Consider the following 16,320-nt stretch of genomic DNA (forward strand, 5'->3'; position numbering starts at 1 on the left):
AATATGGAAAGCCTCTTTGAGCATCCAGATATGGATATAAGCATATGGATATAAGCATATGGATGCATGATTCCCCTTATCTTTGGTGAATACCAGGTAGTGGGATAATATGTGTATAATTCACTTTTCAAGGTACTAATGGAGCTGGGTGTGGTGCTGTATGCTTTTAATCCAGCACTAAGAGGGAAAATGCAGGTATATTTCCATGAGTTTGAGGCAACTCCTGTCTACACAGTGAGTTCCAGGCCAGCCAGGGATTTTTATGAGACCCTATGTCAAAAAACAGGAATGTAGGAAGGAAGGAAGGAGAAAGAAGGAAGGAAAGATGGAAGGAAGGAAGGACATTTCCAATTTAAGGAAATCTTCACAGCTCCACAAATCACACCAAGAGGGTCATCTTCCAGTTAGCATCCCTGCTCCCTCTAGCAGTTAACTTCTTGATACACAGAGAGCACAGAGATAAGGAAAGAACGTGCTTGCTCCTGGATCTAAAAGATCCCTCTGCAAAATGCTACATTGTCCACATGACTGAGTTTGTCTGGAGTTATGACTGGGCCTGGGATAAGACTGGAACTGCAGAATGACCAGATCTTCAGAATTTGAAATATGCAGAGTCCAATCCTACAGAAAGTTCCATCTCCTTGCTGAATTAAGGAGCCTCGAGATACCTCTGTGTTAAAACGGGGGTCATATCTTCAAGGCTGGAGGATGAAGTGACTCAATAAACTCATGTGCCAGGACCAGGAGTGGCAGGGAGAAATTTCTGTATGAGGGAGAGCAGAGTAGGGAGGTTAAAATCACCTCTGCCACCACTGTCCATGTGACTTTGACAAGTTTGATTTTACTTCTCCCCCTACCTCAGGTGGGATCCCAGAGAACAGTCCATGTCTAGAGCCACTGTTACCTCCACTTCAATTTCTCTCTTCATCTCTATTTATATCTCCAGCTCTATGTCCACCTGCATCAGCACCTCCTGCTCCATCTCTAGCTGCATTGCTGAGAGTGTTTTCTGGGCTCTCACCTGGCAAGAGTGAAGAGCCCCCTTCAATAAATATAATTCAGTGATTCCCTGGGCCCTCAGGACTGAAGGTGGCCTTAGGTGAAGTGCCCTGAACCTAAGTGGACCAGTATATTTTTGCTTCAGTTTGCCCCCAAATGAAGCTCTTGAGGTCAGCTGGGGGAAGCATCAAATGGAAACTGTCCCTCATCAATACCCACACCAGATGAGAGAAGCAGTGCCCCAATTCTTAGGGGAAAATCTTGGCAGCATACCACAGCATCTACTGTGCCATTCTATGCCCCATTTTCCTTGCTATAAAATAGGGGTGTTGGCTTAATATAATAAAGGTCCCCTCTTCTCTCTGTCTTTACACACACACACACACACACACACACACACACAGAGAGAGAGAGAGAGAGAGAGAGAGAGAGAGAGCATTAGAAAGGGTACCATGAAAGGCAAAAATAGGCTTAAGGGAGATAAGAGGATAATGAAATGGACCTATATTAAAGCAGAAAGAAGGATACTTTGTGGGGAATGACAGGAGATGGAGATGAAGGAGACCAGCAAAAGGGAGGAGACGTGAGAGGGGCAATAAGAATACAGTTTGTGTGTGTGTGTGTGTGTGTGTGTTTGTATGCATGTATATATAATGAAACTCATCACTGTGCCCTAACTTAATTAATAAAACAATAATAGCCACTGACTCGTATTATTCAAAGTATTAATAGTTTCAAAAATATTCTGTAATTCTTTAAATGAATGGATGAATGAGCCCTTTCAACCCTATCCAAAAGGAAAGACAGGTATGCCCACTGGGGAGGAAAGAGTCCACTAGCCAGGTGTCTAAGCATCTGGCCTGGCATCAGAATAATCCAGTATATTCTAAAACTATGGTACTCTCATATGCAGAGGAAATTAAAATCCCCTTTTCAAGAATTTTTTTGCACCTGAGGGTTCTGTATTCCCCACATGCTCATTGCCAGAGTCCTTTCCCCTCAGTGTGTGGAGCTGCAGTATGGGGATCTGACAGCTGAAGACAGCTCAGCGGGGGGCAAGAAGGCAGACGTTTAATGTGCTTTGACAATACAAAGGGTTATATAAACGACCCAGTTTCTGTAATTTTGCTGTAACTGTCAGGGGAATTGCTATAGACAGATACGGAGAAGGCCCTGTTTATGCACTTAAACTTTAAAAGGTTTAACCACTAAACACACAGTCTCTTCCTCTTCCCCTCCCACTTCATAACCCTGCATTTAAATTGCATTGAGTTGGGGGTGTGAGGTGAGGTGATGGTGGTGGGAATAGCAGGTTACTGTTTCTGTCCTGATCCTGAGTCAGAGCCCTGGGATTCTAACTCCTCAACCCACTAAGCATCTGACCTCTTCTGGAAAATTCCTTCACCTGCTCTCAGGAACAAGATAACTAGATGGGGATGGAAGGCAGGAAATGAAGTGCAGTCCCTCTGAGCTTGTGTCATTTGCCCAGTTTAAATCTGGCTCCTGTCCCAGGGTTCAAAACTGTTTGATTCTCGAATCTCATCTTAGAACACTTTTCCCAAGGTGGGGTGTGGATAGTTCTAAAGCCAGACAGGTAGAAGTGGAAGGGTTTTATATGGGCAGATACCCCAGGTTTCCAAGCTAAGTGCCTTAGCTGGGAGAGCTCCCGGCTGCTGCTGACATTTCTCAGACAGGAGATCAATGAGTGGGCAGAGCTTGAAAAGCAAATCATACTTTGACCTGCCCTGGGGAACCCCCAGCAACTGTCAGCAGCAGAAGAGACATCCCAGGGGAGGCTGGGAAAGACAAGGGGACACAGATAGTGTTGATACAGCTGAGGAAGGCAGCAGGGAAACAGACTGCCCAAGGAGATGAAATGAATAAATGCTACCATCTCTACCGCAATCTGTCCTTCACAATTCTTGCTGAATGTATTAAGATCCCTGACATCTGTCTTCCAGGTTAAACCAGGTCCTCGAAGTGCATTTGCATCTTAAATGAGTCCGCCCTGAGCAAGGACTGCTGTCTTTCGGTGATATTTTGGTTTTGCTCTAATAAATAAAGCTTGCCTGAAGACTAGAGGGCGGAGCTAGCCACCAGCTAACCATTGAGGTCTGGAGGTCTGTACAGACAGACAGGAAGTGATAAGGCTGGGCAGAGAGAGGAATATAAGGTGAGAGGAGATAGGAGCTGAGTCTCTTTTTGGCTGGGAAGTTGAGGAGGTAAGGTGTGGCTGTGGTTTGCTCCTTTATCTCTCTGATCTTTCAGCATTTACCCTTATATCTGACTCTGGACTTTTATTATTAAGACCTGTTAGAACTCATGCTACACCCTGTACCAGCTGAGAGACCTGGAGAAATCTACATAGCTAGACCTCTCCTTGATATAGAAGTCTTCATTTCCTGCCCCATCAGCACTTAGGAAAAATCTAAAGACGCTTCCAGATTCCATAAATTATATAAAGTAATTTCATAAATCAAACATATATATGTACATGCATACACACACACACACACAGAGAGAGAGAGAGAGAGATTACAGAACTTAGTTCTGCTCTAATAGCTGTGGTCCATTTTAATAATTTAAATAATCTCTTTTGGAAATTTTCTATCTTTTCCTTTAAATGTTTAATTCGTGTTGCTATTTTTCCCTTAATATTTTTCATGATGTCACCTGAGTTTGGAGAAGGAACATGCTATGCCTCATAGTCATGAAAAAAGGGAGTATTTAAGGGTGTTAGTATTTTTTTTGGGGGGGGGGGAGTCCTTCATGTCTCCATAGCAACATATATTTTCTGGTACCTGTCAACTGCTAATCTTTATGAAGTTGTCTTGAATGAACCTGTGGTGTCCTCTTCCAACCCTGTATTATCCTCCTTACTATCTCAGTTCCTCACAGCCCTGATAGCTATTGATGACCATGACTCCAAGTTAGGCAGTTCAAGTGATCAAATCACTTCACTTGGCTCTTGAATCTATTTTGCTCCATGGTTGTAAATATCTCTAGTAAGGTCTCTGGTCAAAATCTGGGCTAAGGTATAGTCTCCAAGAGGCTTTAAATGTTTCTGGATGTCGCACATGCCCAGTGTAGTCCAGAACAACTCAGAACTTGAAACTCAGGATTTCTCTCTTATTTATCTATAGTTGCTCTAAGTTGCTTGTAAGAGGGACATGGTGTCTGGCTCTTCCTAGAGGGCCAGGCAGAGAAGAATGGTTGCACTTTTGCCCCTTTCTGTAGTTAGATAACTTCTCACTTTGAAACTGGCTTAGAGGACCAGAAGGCTTTTTCTGTTCTGTGTGAGATTTGAACAAAATCACATGCATTATCTTTTTCATCTACGTTTCCTCATGTTTTGGCTTTAACGGAAGAGACCAAAAACGGGGGGGGGGGGAGGGTGTCCAACCTTAGATTTGGGTTCTCTTCAAAGAAAACTATAACACCGCATGGTTATTGTAAAAGGTAGATAACTGTAGAGGTAGATCCAAGTGAAGGAATGTAGGAAAAGGATTAAGGGAAAGATCGAGACAGAGGAGGACTAAAGCTCCATAGGATGAAGGACAACAAATAGGGTATTAGTTATCAGGAAAGAGCAGGGAATGATTTCTGAAATCCATTGGAAGAACAGGAGACCATTACTCACTAACTGACATCTGACAACAGTTAAAGATTGTCTCTGGGGATACAAATACCCTCCCCTTGTAACCTCTGCAAATACACAAAACAGGCAAATGCCTACCTGAGTTAGAGAAGGTTCAGAGGCAGGATGAAGATAGATATGCTCAGCAAGAATAAGAGAGCCCACCATAGTGGTGGCTGACATTAAAGGTGGGTCAAGAGAATGTGAAGGGCCACCAGAAGGGTTTAGTATGCTAGCCCAAGAGAAATTTAAGCAAAAGGTGCTTCTTTTTTTTCTTTTATCGATTATTTTGTATTTTTAATTAATATTTATTTGTTGTAGTTGTTTGGTAAGGATCGTATAAAGATATTTGTTTAAAAATAAAATGGGGGCACAAAAAGGATAAAGAAAGCAATAAAATATATGTCAATATGAATAATGGTTAAACATAGAGTGCTTTGTTGGTTTATTAGTATAGGCTGGTTATTCCACCAATGGCGGTCCTGAATTTAGTAGGTTCACTGCTTGAGCCTGGTTACCTCAGCTTGTCTTCAGTCTACATTGGAATCCCTAAAATGTAAGATTTTTAAAAATTTTTAATTTAAATTTGAAACAAGCTTGTTTTACATGTCAATCTCAGTTCCCTCACCCTCCCCTCCTCCCCTACCCCCCAATCCCATCCCATCCCCTTTCTGCTCCCCAGGGAGGGTGAGGCCTTCCATGGAGATCTTCAAAGTCTGTCATATCATTTGGGGCAGGGCCTAGGCCCTCCCCCATGTGTCTAGGCTGAGAAAGTATCCCTTTAAGTCATTCGTATACTAGAAATAAATACTGATCCACTACTAGAGGCCCCATAGACTGCCCAGACCTCCTAACTAACACCCACATTCAGGGGGTCTGGGCAGGTCCATGAGCTCCCCCTTGTTCAGGTCAGCTGTTTCTGTGGATTTCACCAGCCTGGTCCTGAAACCTTTGTTCACCCCTCCTCCCTCTCTGCAACTGAATTTCAGGAGTTCAGTTCAGTGTTTAGCTGGGGGTATCTGCTTCTGCTTCTATCAGCTACTGTTTGAAGGCTCTAGGATGGTATATAGGGTAATTATGAATCTCATTATCGGGGAAGGACATTTAAGGTAGCCTCTCCACTATTGCTTAGATTGCTAGTTGGGGTGATCCTTGTAAATCTTGGGACATTTCTTTTTAAACCTACAATGGTGCCCTCTATTATGGTATCTCCTTTCTTGCACTCCTCTATTCTTTCCATGACTCAATTTTCCTGCTCCTTCATGACCTCTTCTCCCCTCCCATTCTCTTTCTCCTAACACCCTCTCCCCTCCCCCTATGCTCCCAATTTGTTCAGGAGATTTTGTCCCTTTTCTGGGGAACCATGTATGACTCTCTTAGGGTCATCCTTGTATCCTAGTTTCTCTGGTGTTGTAGATTGTAGGCTTGTAATCCTTTGCTCTATGTCTAAAATCCATATATGAGTGAGTATATACCATGTTTGTCTTTTTGTGACTGGGTTACTTCACTCAGGATGGTTTCTTCTAGTTCCATCCATTGGCCTGCAAATTTCAAGATTCCATTCTCAAAAAAAGTGTTTCTTTAGAACATATCATTGCAGCAGTCTTAAAGTTTTTGTCTAACCTCTGTGCTTTAAGTGGCCCTATGATGCTTCTATTTCCCCAAGGTCATGTGATTAAATCAGTCAGAATTAAAGCAGAAATGCCAGAGTCATGCCAGAGCATGCTTTTTCTCTCTTATGTGTCATTACAGATCTAGTCAATCACCAATGGTATCTTTATTGACATGTTACACCTTTCACTGCAAAGTATAAGGACAGTTTCTCCTTTTAAAGAATTTGCAAACTGGTAATAAGTTTTGCCTTAGTTATCAGTAAAAGCACTTGCTAGGAAGAGATTCTTGGTTCAATCAGATGGCCAGAAACATAAAGAGATGAGACCAAAAGGGTATAGAAAATACAGGACACCTGCTATAAATATACATTCAGTGAAACTTGAGTATTAATCTGACATAAGAAGTTATGGAAGGCAGTTTCTAAGAACTATCTCCTTCCCTGAGCCTTGCCTTCTGATATTCCTGCCCCTGTGAAATTCTTAGTGCCTTGAGGGTTTGCTAGCCCTGGTGACTCACTTCTAATCGACAAAATATGGAAGAAGTGGTAGGATATGGATCCCAAGATTGGGTTGACTAAAAAGATCATGGGTTCCATTCTGGACACTGCTTCTCCTAGTCTCATATATTACATGCTTAAGGGTGGCCAACTGTCACACCATGAGACAACCCTGAAGAAAGGTTAAGATGAGTGAATGAACTTGGAAGTGGACTTATGAAGCCTGAAAGAATCCACATGAATGGACTTAGAAGAACACCTCCCCCAAGTTTGATCTTCAGATGGAACTATGGTCCAAGCGACATTTTGATTGCAGGCTTATAAGAGATGCTCAGTCAGAGGAGCAGGTAGGTCATACCTAGGTTCTGATCCTCAAAGACTAGTTGGCTAAATTTGGTAGTAAATTTTGTAGACATCAGTAGTAGACTAACACAGAAGGCATTGAATTTGATGGTAGCAATGAAAGTATGCATAATGTATGGACTTTGGAGCATATAAGAAATCTAATTTAACTATTTTAAAAGAAAGAAACAGTCACTGGAAGACTGTGAAGCTTTCTCCCTGAACCCGAGGACAAAAAGAGCAACATGTCTCATCAAGAGTTGAAACAGAAATGAAAAGTTATTGTGGACTAGGTAGTGGGTCTCTTTACTTAACTCTTGTCTATGAAGCCATTAATCTTTTGTGGTGGCTTACTTCTGTCCTAATGACTGACAGACTGTATTTATCCATATATATGGGAAAATTGGGTAGCCTTGGGTACATGTTGCAGTGCTTAGTTTTTCATGTCAATTTGAATGAGCTCAGGGACGCCCAGATAGTTGGTAAAATACTTTGAGTACATCTGTGAGGGTATTTACATAACAGAAAAGTATTTAACTTGGTAGACTGTGTAAAGAAGGTTGCCATCACCAATGTCAACCAGTGGCATATAATCCACAAAGGTCCCAAATAGAACCAAAATAATGGAACAAAGATGATATGTATACTTTGGTTGGGACATTTATCTTCTACTGTCTTGAACACATGTACTCCAAGACCTTGGGCCTTTAGACCCAGACCATAAGTTGTACCATTGGCTGCCCTGTTTCTCAGGTCTATGAGTTTGAACTAGGACTATACATCGGCTTGCCTGGGCCTCTAGCTCACAGCTCACAGACCATTGGGTTTCTTAGCCTCCATAATCATGAAGGTCAATAATTCAAGTAAATCTTTCCCAGCATGTCTATGCCTACCTCTTTATATAACTCTTTAAGTTCAATCTCTATCATTATCTTATGTATGTCTATCTATGCGACCAGTTTTGCTTCTCTAGAAACTCCTGACATTTACCATAACAGAAACATATTTAAGTTGCTGTACCTGAATTCCCAGTTCATGGAGGAAAGCCCTACTTAAGCAAGCTGGCTATTTCTTATCTTCCCATTAGAGGAAACACTGGTTCCCCTTTCCAGACAATTCTTTGGTAGGGAGACATGGAAAGTGCAAGCGGAAAAATGAACAAGTTGCCTTGGAAAAGCTTACAATTTATTTTATGGCTAGAAAGAAAGGTATTTGGACTTTGAAGCCTTTTCTTCACACACCCAGAACTAGAGGACCAGGACCACATTGAAGACAATCATGGCTGGGTAGCTTCCTAAGAACCACTACTTTATGAGGCTTCTGCTTCTTATGAGGTGAACAAGCTAACTCAGATGACTACCACTGGGGCTCTCAGCTTTGAAAGAGAAAACACAGTTGCCTCCCCAAGACATTCTCATGGATCTAGACCTCTGGACCTAACTGGTGCTTGCGGTGCAGTTGAATGACTAAGCATGTGGATGTGAGGCACCTAGCCAACACTGAGATCCATCTTGAGAACAAGCAAATGAGGCTACCCCTGCCTTTCCAACAAAGTATGAATCTGGAAAGATGCAGTTTCACAGAAATTCAGAAGATCATTGTGGCCTTATATAATCAAAGGCTGTGTGGAGAACCCACAAAACAGAATCATTTAAAAAATGGAGCTCATTTGGGGGCTTCAGAGATGGCTCAGTGGTTAAGAGCACTTGTTTTTGCAGAAGACCTGGGTTCAGATCCCAGCACCAGCATGGTGGCTCATAACCATCTGACATTCCAATTCCAGGGGATTTGACCTACCTTTTAACCTTCATGGGCACCAGGCATGCACACGGTACACATACTCACATGCAGGTATGACACTCATACACTTAAATAAATCTAAAAATAACTGGAAGCCATTGTCCCCCCTCAAGGCTGTGATGAGTTCTGGAGATTTGCACAGTGACAGATTTTCCTTTCCAATGATAGTTTAGAGTATGCTTTCATACACTGTTGGTCCCTGCTTTCTCCTCCTTCACACATGCAGGGGTACACATACACACAAGATCACCTAAATCTTAATCTCAACAACTGCTTTCTCTCAGGCACTCACAGGTCAGTCTGCTACAGAGAGTATCCCTTTTGGGGAGCAGACCAATTAACCTACTTCCCACCTTGTGTCATTTGTTTGTCGCCATCTTCACCCAGTGTTTAGTGGAGATTTGGGTTTACATTTTTATTAACCACAGTATAGAAACTCCTTCCTTTGTGTTACATTTCCATTAGCTGGAAGGAGAAATGGGCGGAAATAATTATCTCTGCTCAGGTCAAGCCTGAAATAGAAGGTGTGCCTTAGATCCGGAATCTGATAAGAAAGTACCTTTCTAGGACATAGAACTTACACAAAAAATACCAATTTAATAGAGTAGACAGGGTTTGCTCTGTGCCGCTCGCTCTCCTTTTCATTTTAACCCCCTTTCACAAAGAGAAACACTGTGTGTGCTAAGGGGCCAGGGACCCAGCTACACCTTCATGATAGCAGAAAACCGCTTCCCTCGCTGGGGCTGATGGATTAGTTAATGCCTGCTAAATGCTTTGAGATGAAATGTCTTCTTTCCCCAAGTACTCAATCTGATTCTAGCCCTAGGTATGATATCACAGGAGAGAAATGTAGTTCCTAGCTCTGAAGCGGGCCTTTCTTTCTGGGAACTGTGATTGCTTCTTCCTCCCCAATCAAAGGACAACACCTGGGAGGAGACACTGACATGGGGGCCCTGCCCCAAGGAAGATATAAGAGGAGGACACAGCAAGAGAAAGTGACCATGGTAGCATGAAGTATGAGGGGATAGAGGCAGGGGAATGAGAATGGAGAGGAAAGAGAGAGGGGGAAGGGAGGCAAGAGGGGCAGACGGAGACATTTATATGTATGTATGTATATATATATATATATATATATATATATATATATACACACACACACGCTTGTGTGTGTGTGTGTGTGTGCGCGCGCGTGCGCGCGTGCGCGTGCATGCGTGCATATATATAGAGGCCCAGTTATTATCATAATCTGGGAGTTTTGTCCTTCCCTCATATTTTTGTAAAACCTGCTGAAAGCAAATGTAATGTGTTCTTAGAAAAGATAAGCTTCCCCCTAACTCAAACCAGCTGCTTTTCCCAGTTAAAGCAGCAGAGCTTGCTTCACTGGCTTTACATGTCTGTCTGCCTATTTGGTTAGTGGCTTGCTCAGTTTGTTGCATTTTTTTTTAACTTTAAAGCCCAGTCAAACGTGACTCTTGTGTTCAGCCAATATAGCTTTTTGGTTTTGCATCTGTGGTCTGATTGTCTGCTTCTCTTGTGGAAAGACACGGAGGTTTCCCTCCTATTAAATGACAAGTCACCCTGCCAGGCCCTTCTTGGATTGTGCTCCTGTCTTTGTCTACCTCAGAGAGACCTGTCTCAGCCAGTCAGTTGTGCTGCAGCTGCTGTCTGGAATGCAGGCAGCTGAGGCTTGCTCTTCCCCCATGCTCATGCTGAGCTTGCTAAGTTGGATTCCCTTCTTTATCTGTGGGGAAGAGGCTACAAGACAACTCAGATATAGAAAAAATAATGAGCAGTGACAAGAGAGGGCTCCTGTCAGGGAAAATCTGACAAAGAGAAGGTGTGAGTACTGCTGCGTGTGTGAGTTATCCACCCTGGAGGCTGTCAATGCCCATGCCAGGGGATGCTCACCCAGAGTGAGCTGCAGGGTCACTCAGTCAAGTCACTCATTCATATTTGTCCTTTCTCTCTTTCCCTGCTTGCTTGCTTACTGGCTCTCTCCCTTCCTTCCTTCCTTCCTTCCTTCCTTCCTTACTTCCTTCCTTCCTCCATCCTTCCTTCCTTCCTTCTTTCCTTACCCCCAACCCTCCTTCCCTGTTTTGCTTCTTCACAACTTCTTTGGTTTTTATTTATTTCATTTATGTACCTGTGTGTGTGTGTGTGTTCACATGAGAATGTGCCACAGCACACAAGTGAAGACTAGAGAAAATACTGCTCAAATAGATTCTCATCTTCTTCCACTGTGTATCCTGGGGATCAAACTCAGGTCATTATACTTGGCAGCAAGCAGATCCACATGCGGAGCCATCTTGCTGACTCTTTTCCATTCCCTCCCTCATTTCTTTTAGTGTATGTTTATCTATGCAATCTACAACCACGAATTAGAGTATATATCCATCATATGTTCTCTTCAAAACATGTACAAAACTTCCATTTGGTGGGTACTGTCTTAGGGCCTGGCCTTACAGTGACAAATAAGGGAAAGGTCTTGACTTAAAGAAATGAAACACACTCACTCCCACATTATGGCTCACAGTACTTTCCTAGTGGAGTACCATGGAAGTTCTCTGGATGCTCAAGGGAGAAGGGTCAGGTCCAGGTGAAAGGAATGCCAGAAACTTGCGAAGAGACAGTAACACTTGAATGGAACTTGCAGAGATGGAGGAAGCTTTCTCCGGAATGGTAAAGACAGAGTAGAAATGGCAGCAGGTTCAAGATGGGCATGAAGTCCAGGTGATCAAAAAATGCCAAGGTCAAAAATGTCAGGATGACTTGTGTATAGGCAAGCGAACAGGGATAAGGGGTGAGATTGAAGGCTGGAGAGTCCCATGATGAACCACTACCTACTCTTAAGATGGTTATTATGCCCAGAGTTAAAGGCCTCTGTGTGGAACTGCAGGAAGGAAGGCTACCTGGAAGGTGGATGGGTCTCCTTATCTTTTTTCTTCAAGAATTCAATCTAGATTAGTCAGTTACAGTTGTTAATTTTCATCTAAGCATCTTTTATTCTACAATCCAAACTCATAGAGAAAATGATGACGATCAAACGGGTTTGAATTTGGGACTTCACCAATCAGTACACTTTTCAAAATTCAAGAGGAGAGGCCATAACAATATGAACTCTTGAGTATTGGCAAGAAAGAAAATACATTTTACAATTATCACCTTCTGTAGCCGAGGGTAATAATTGCCTGTTGAATATCCATACCCCCCTCTTCTTCCTGATAAACAGAGCTAGATTACTTCCTGTGGCAACATAGCTAAGTCGATATCATGTTTCCCAGCCCTTGTGGCTGTCAGAATGGAGTACATGGAGGACACTCATAAAGACACATTATGTGGTCTGGTTGCTTGGTTCTCTCCCCCACTCCTTTCTCCTTCCATCTTTCTGTTTAAAACCAGCACCTTTGTAGGAGCATGGTACACTAACATGATAATGTGGTTCCCTCTGCATAACTTGCACCTTTCCCTGGAAAGCTAGAAACAATATGTCTGCCTCGGGCTTAGTTTCCCCAAGCTCTCTTAGTGTTTCTTGATCCCTCCTTTGCTGCCTGTCACAACCGTGATGCCTGTGGGTGTGTGGAGGGCGTGAGCACACCAGGCTTCCATTCCAATGTTGGCCCCTCTCTCTTTCTGAGATGCCCCCTCCTCTCGCTGCCAGAGCTTTCCTTTGCACCTTCTCTCTGTTAACTTTGTGTGATAAATGACACATGATCTTCTCATTTTATGGGTGTCACTGTGCCTTCTGTATTTGTTCATGTTCAGCCAAGGCAGTATATAGCGCTCAGGTATTTCCAAGGGAAGGAAACCAGGCATATGGAATTGATTATAAATGTGTTCAAGGGGCTATATGGAGGGCATTAAGAAGCACCACTCCAAATCCCCTTCAAGGAAGGTCTTGTCCTCCCTGCTGGGGGTTGTGCAACCAAACAGCCTCCAGCTGTCAGCCGTCTTCAGGGCCTGTCTTAGCTTTTGAACAACAGCTTTCCAAAAGCCATGCTCTCTTGGGACACTAATTTTTGCCCACTGCCTGGTAACTGATGGGCCCTATCTACTCTAGATCTCCCTGTGGGGTTGGCCAAGGCTTTCACAGACCTGCATCCTAGGTTTACTCACCCTCTTCCCAATCCTGTTCCCTCTTCCTCCCTCTCCCAAATGTTAAACCTTAATAAGTATCCAGCCTGCCAAACTACAAGCTCAGCGTCAGCTTCTAGAGAACCCAACCAGTGACATGAGGTAACCCAGAGATTAGTGACTAATTGCAGTAAGTCACAGACACCCCTAGGCTTGAGCTACAGAGCAGGAGGCAGGTTGCCAGAGTCCAGAATCCACTTACCACTGACATGCCTGGAACATTTGACAGGGTTGGAACCAAGCCATGCCTGAAAATTCCAGAAGCCTTTCTTTATCACGCCAGTCACAGGAGCCTGGAGCTGCCCAATGCTGATTAAGATGCCACCAGAAATAGAAAAAAGAAAAATGTCTTCTATCTCCCTTTCACCTTCCCGGTACCCTCCAGTTCTTCTAATTATCAGAAACTGCCTGGAAGTCCACTGGCGAAGGAGTCTAGGAAATGATTTCTGTAGGATTCCAACCCTCAGGGTTGGACACAGGGAAGAAAAGTGACCATAGAGCTTAAAGAACAGAAGCAGGTGACTAGCAATACATTCTAGCTCAAGTCTGTACCTTATTGCAAAAGTACCGAAGAGGCAGGGTGGCCATGGGTATGCAGACAAGACCCGAGGCCTACTTAACAATATGGTTGCAGCTTCATGGAAGTCTCTGAAAGAATTGAACTGAAGTTTCACCCTGTCTCCTGATGCCAGGCCCATCAATGTTATGTTGCTTGAAGCTGTTACGTTTGTGGGAATTTGTTACATGGCAGTAGATGACTAATCCAATCAGGAATGAATGGTGTAGGATGGGAACACCAAGGAAAACATCTTAAATGAAGTTTGGAATGATGAATATTTTTTGCAAAAGGGAGCAAGAGTATAGTCATCAGAGTGAATAGCAAGTTCAATTTCCTGGGGGAGGAAGGGCATCGTTTATCTGAGGATCTACTGGTTGGTGTTGCTAGACTATAACATAGGGGAATATATGAAAAGAGATGAATCCGGGAAGTCAAAAACACTTGATAGTAGCCTTCAGACTTTGCTGGGCATTAGATGATTCTTAAAATTTCCAAAGGTTCTATCAAAATGAATGCGGGACACTGTGTTGACACAGGGATTAAAAATAATTTCAGGTGGCATAGAGGAAATATAGTGAGGTCCTTGCCTTGGGTAAAAAAAAAAATAATTAAGGGGACAACCAAAAACCTCAGTAACTGGGCTGGAGAGGTTTCTTGGTGGTTAAGAACATTTGCTACTCTTAGAGGGAACCTCAGTTCAACTCCCAGCACGCACATGGCACTTCACATTTCTCCAATTCCAGGGCATCAGTGCCCTCTTCTGATCTCCATGGGCACTGTGTGCATACAGAACACAAACATACATGCAGCCAAAAACACTCAAACATACAAAATAAGTTTTTAGGAAAATAAAACCAAAATAATTCATTAAGATGAATTGCACTTGAATGCAATATTTTAAGAAATCAGTATTGAAAATGTTTAAAGAAAGATAAACTCATTAAATGGTTGTAAGGTGCAACCAGCATTGAGAACCACTGCTCTCGACCTTGAAGGAACTTGAGTACCATCTTGAGATCTACACTGTGCCAAAGAAGCAGGTTTGGGCATCAAGAAATGAGAATGTATGAGCAGATGTCTGGCTTGGAAAGTTGCTTTGGATGTTGAGTGATAAGTAGTTAGGGAATGGCAGATATATGTGACAGGATTTTAAGATCAGAAGGAGACAGACCAACTGGAAAGATACTGAAGAAATCCTACTGGAAAGTGATTTACTATGTACTAAAATCAATCACAACATGGAGTTAGAGAAGTAAAATGAATCAACAGTATGCCAGAACTGACTGACTGGCTTGCAAGGGTGATCTGTGCACATCCCTTCTCCATCTCCATAGTCAATGACAACATGTACTTAGCTTCTGTATTTTCATAGCAGAAATGGTTAAACATCACAAATCCAAAGAATGACAAATTGTTTTGTGGTTTTATTGTTTTTGTTTTGTTGTTGTTGTTAGAATCACCTCTTAAAATTTTGCCAGTACATCAGTGGCTGAGAGTCATGTTGATACATATCAGAGAGGAGCTGATGATGAATTAGACATGGAGGATGTAGTGGTCTGAATGAAAAATGTTCCCTGTAGTCTTGGGCATTTGGTCCCCAGTTCCTGGCACTGTTTGAGGGTAGTTTGGGGAGTGTAGCCTTGCTAGAGGAAGTACATCACTTGGGATGGGCTTTAAAAGTTTAAATCTTCAACCTTCTTCCAGTTTCCTTTCTCTTCTTCCTGCTTACAGCTCAATGTGTGAGCTATCAGCTTCCTGTTACAGCTACCATATCTAGGACTTCTTTAACTGTCTCTTCTCTACTATCACGGACTGTTATCCATGTAGAATTATAATCCCAAATTACCTGTCTCTTCTACAGGTTGCTTTTATTCATAATATTCATAATGTTGTTTTTTTAATCAAAGCACAGAAAAGTAACTAATACAGAAGGATAAAGGTCCAGAATAGCCCATAAGATGACAGTCTGGTGCAAGTAACTAAATTATAAAATCCTAAATCTAGGGAATTGTGCCCAGATTGGCAGTAGCAAAAGGCAATATGCAAGGAGGCATCTATGGTAACTCTCAGACTCAAGTTTGACAGCTACCTATTGTTATAGTTAAAAGCATCTCTGAAGAGTCACAAGCCCAGAAGATTTCTCTATGTTTAGCAGACTTTGAGAAGCAAGCTTACTAGGAAGGAAGTTTTGAAGACTCGATTTCCTCATCACTTGGTCTGTGTGGTGCTTTGAATGAAAATGGCCCCCATAGGCTCATAAGGAGTGTCACTATTAGCAGGTGTGGACTTGTTGGAGTAGGTGTGGTGTTATGGAGTATTATTTTAACTAGGCAAAGATTTGTTACATTTGTTTATACTGCATTTATTTAGTTATGAAAATCATGTGTTTCTTTTTCACCTTGCCTGCGTAAGGCACCTGATTGGTCTAATAAAAAGCTGAATGGCCAATAGCTAGGAAGAAGAGGGATAAGCTGGGCTGGTAGGCAGAGGGAAAAAGTAGAAGAATTCTAGGCTCAAGGAGAAGAAGAGAAGAGAGAATGGGGAAGAAAGAACGGGAATTGCCTGGGGCCAGCCAACCTGCAGCAGTCAGCCAGACATGAGAAGCAGTGAAATTAAGACATACAGAAAGAAAATAAGAATGGTAAAAATTCCCAGGGCAAAATGTAGATAAAGAGAAACAGGTTAAGTTATAAGGGGTAAAAAGAAACTAGACCAAACTAAGGCCCAGTATTCATAACTAAT

The sequence above is a fragment of the Phodopus roborovskii genome, unplaced genomic scaffold (assembly GCF_943737965.1).
Source record: "Phodopus roborovskii unplaced genomic scaffold, PHOROB, whole genome shotgun sequence".
NCBI classification, from domain to species: Eukaryota; Metazoa; Chordata; class Mammalia; order Rodentia; family Cricetidae; genus Phodopus; species Phodopus roborovskii.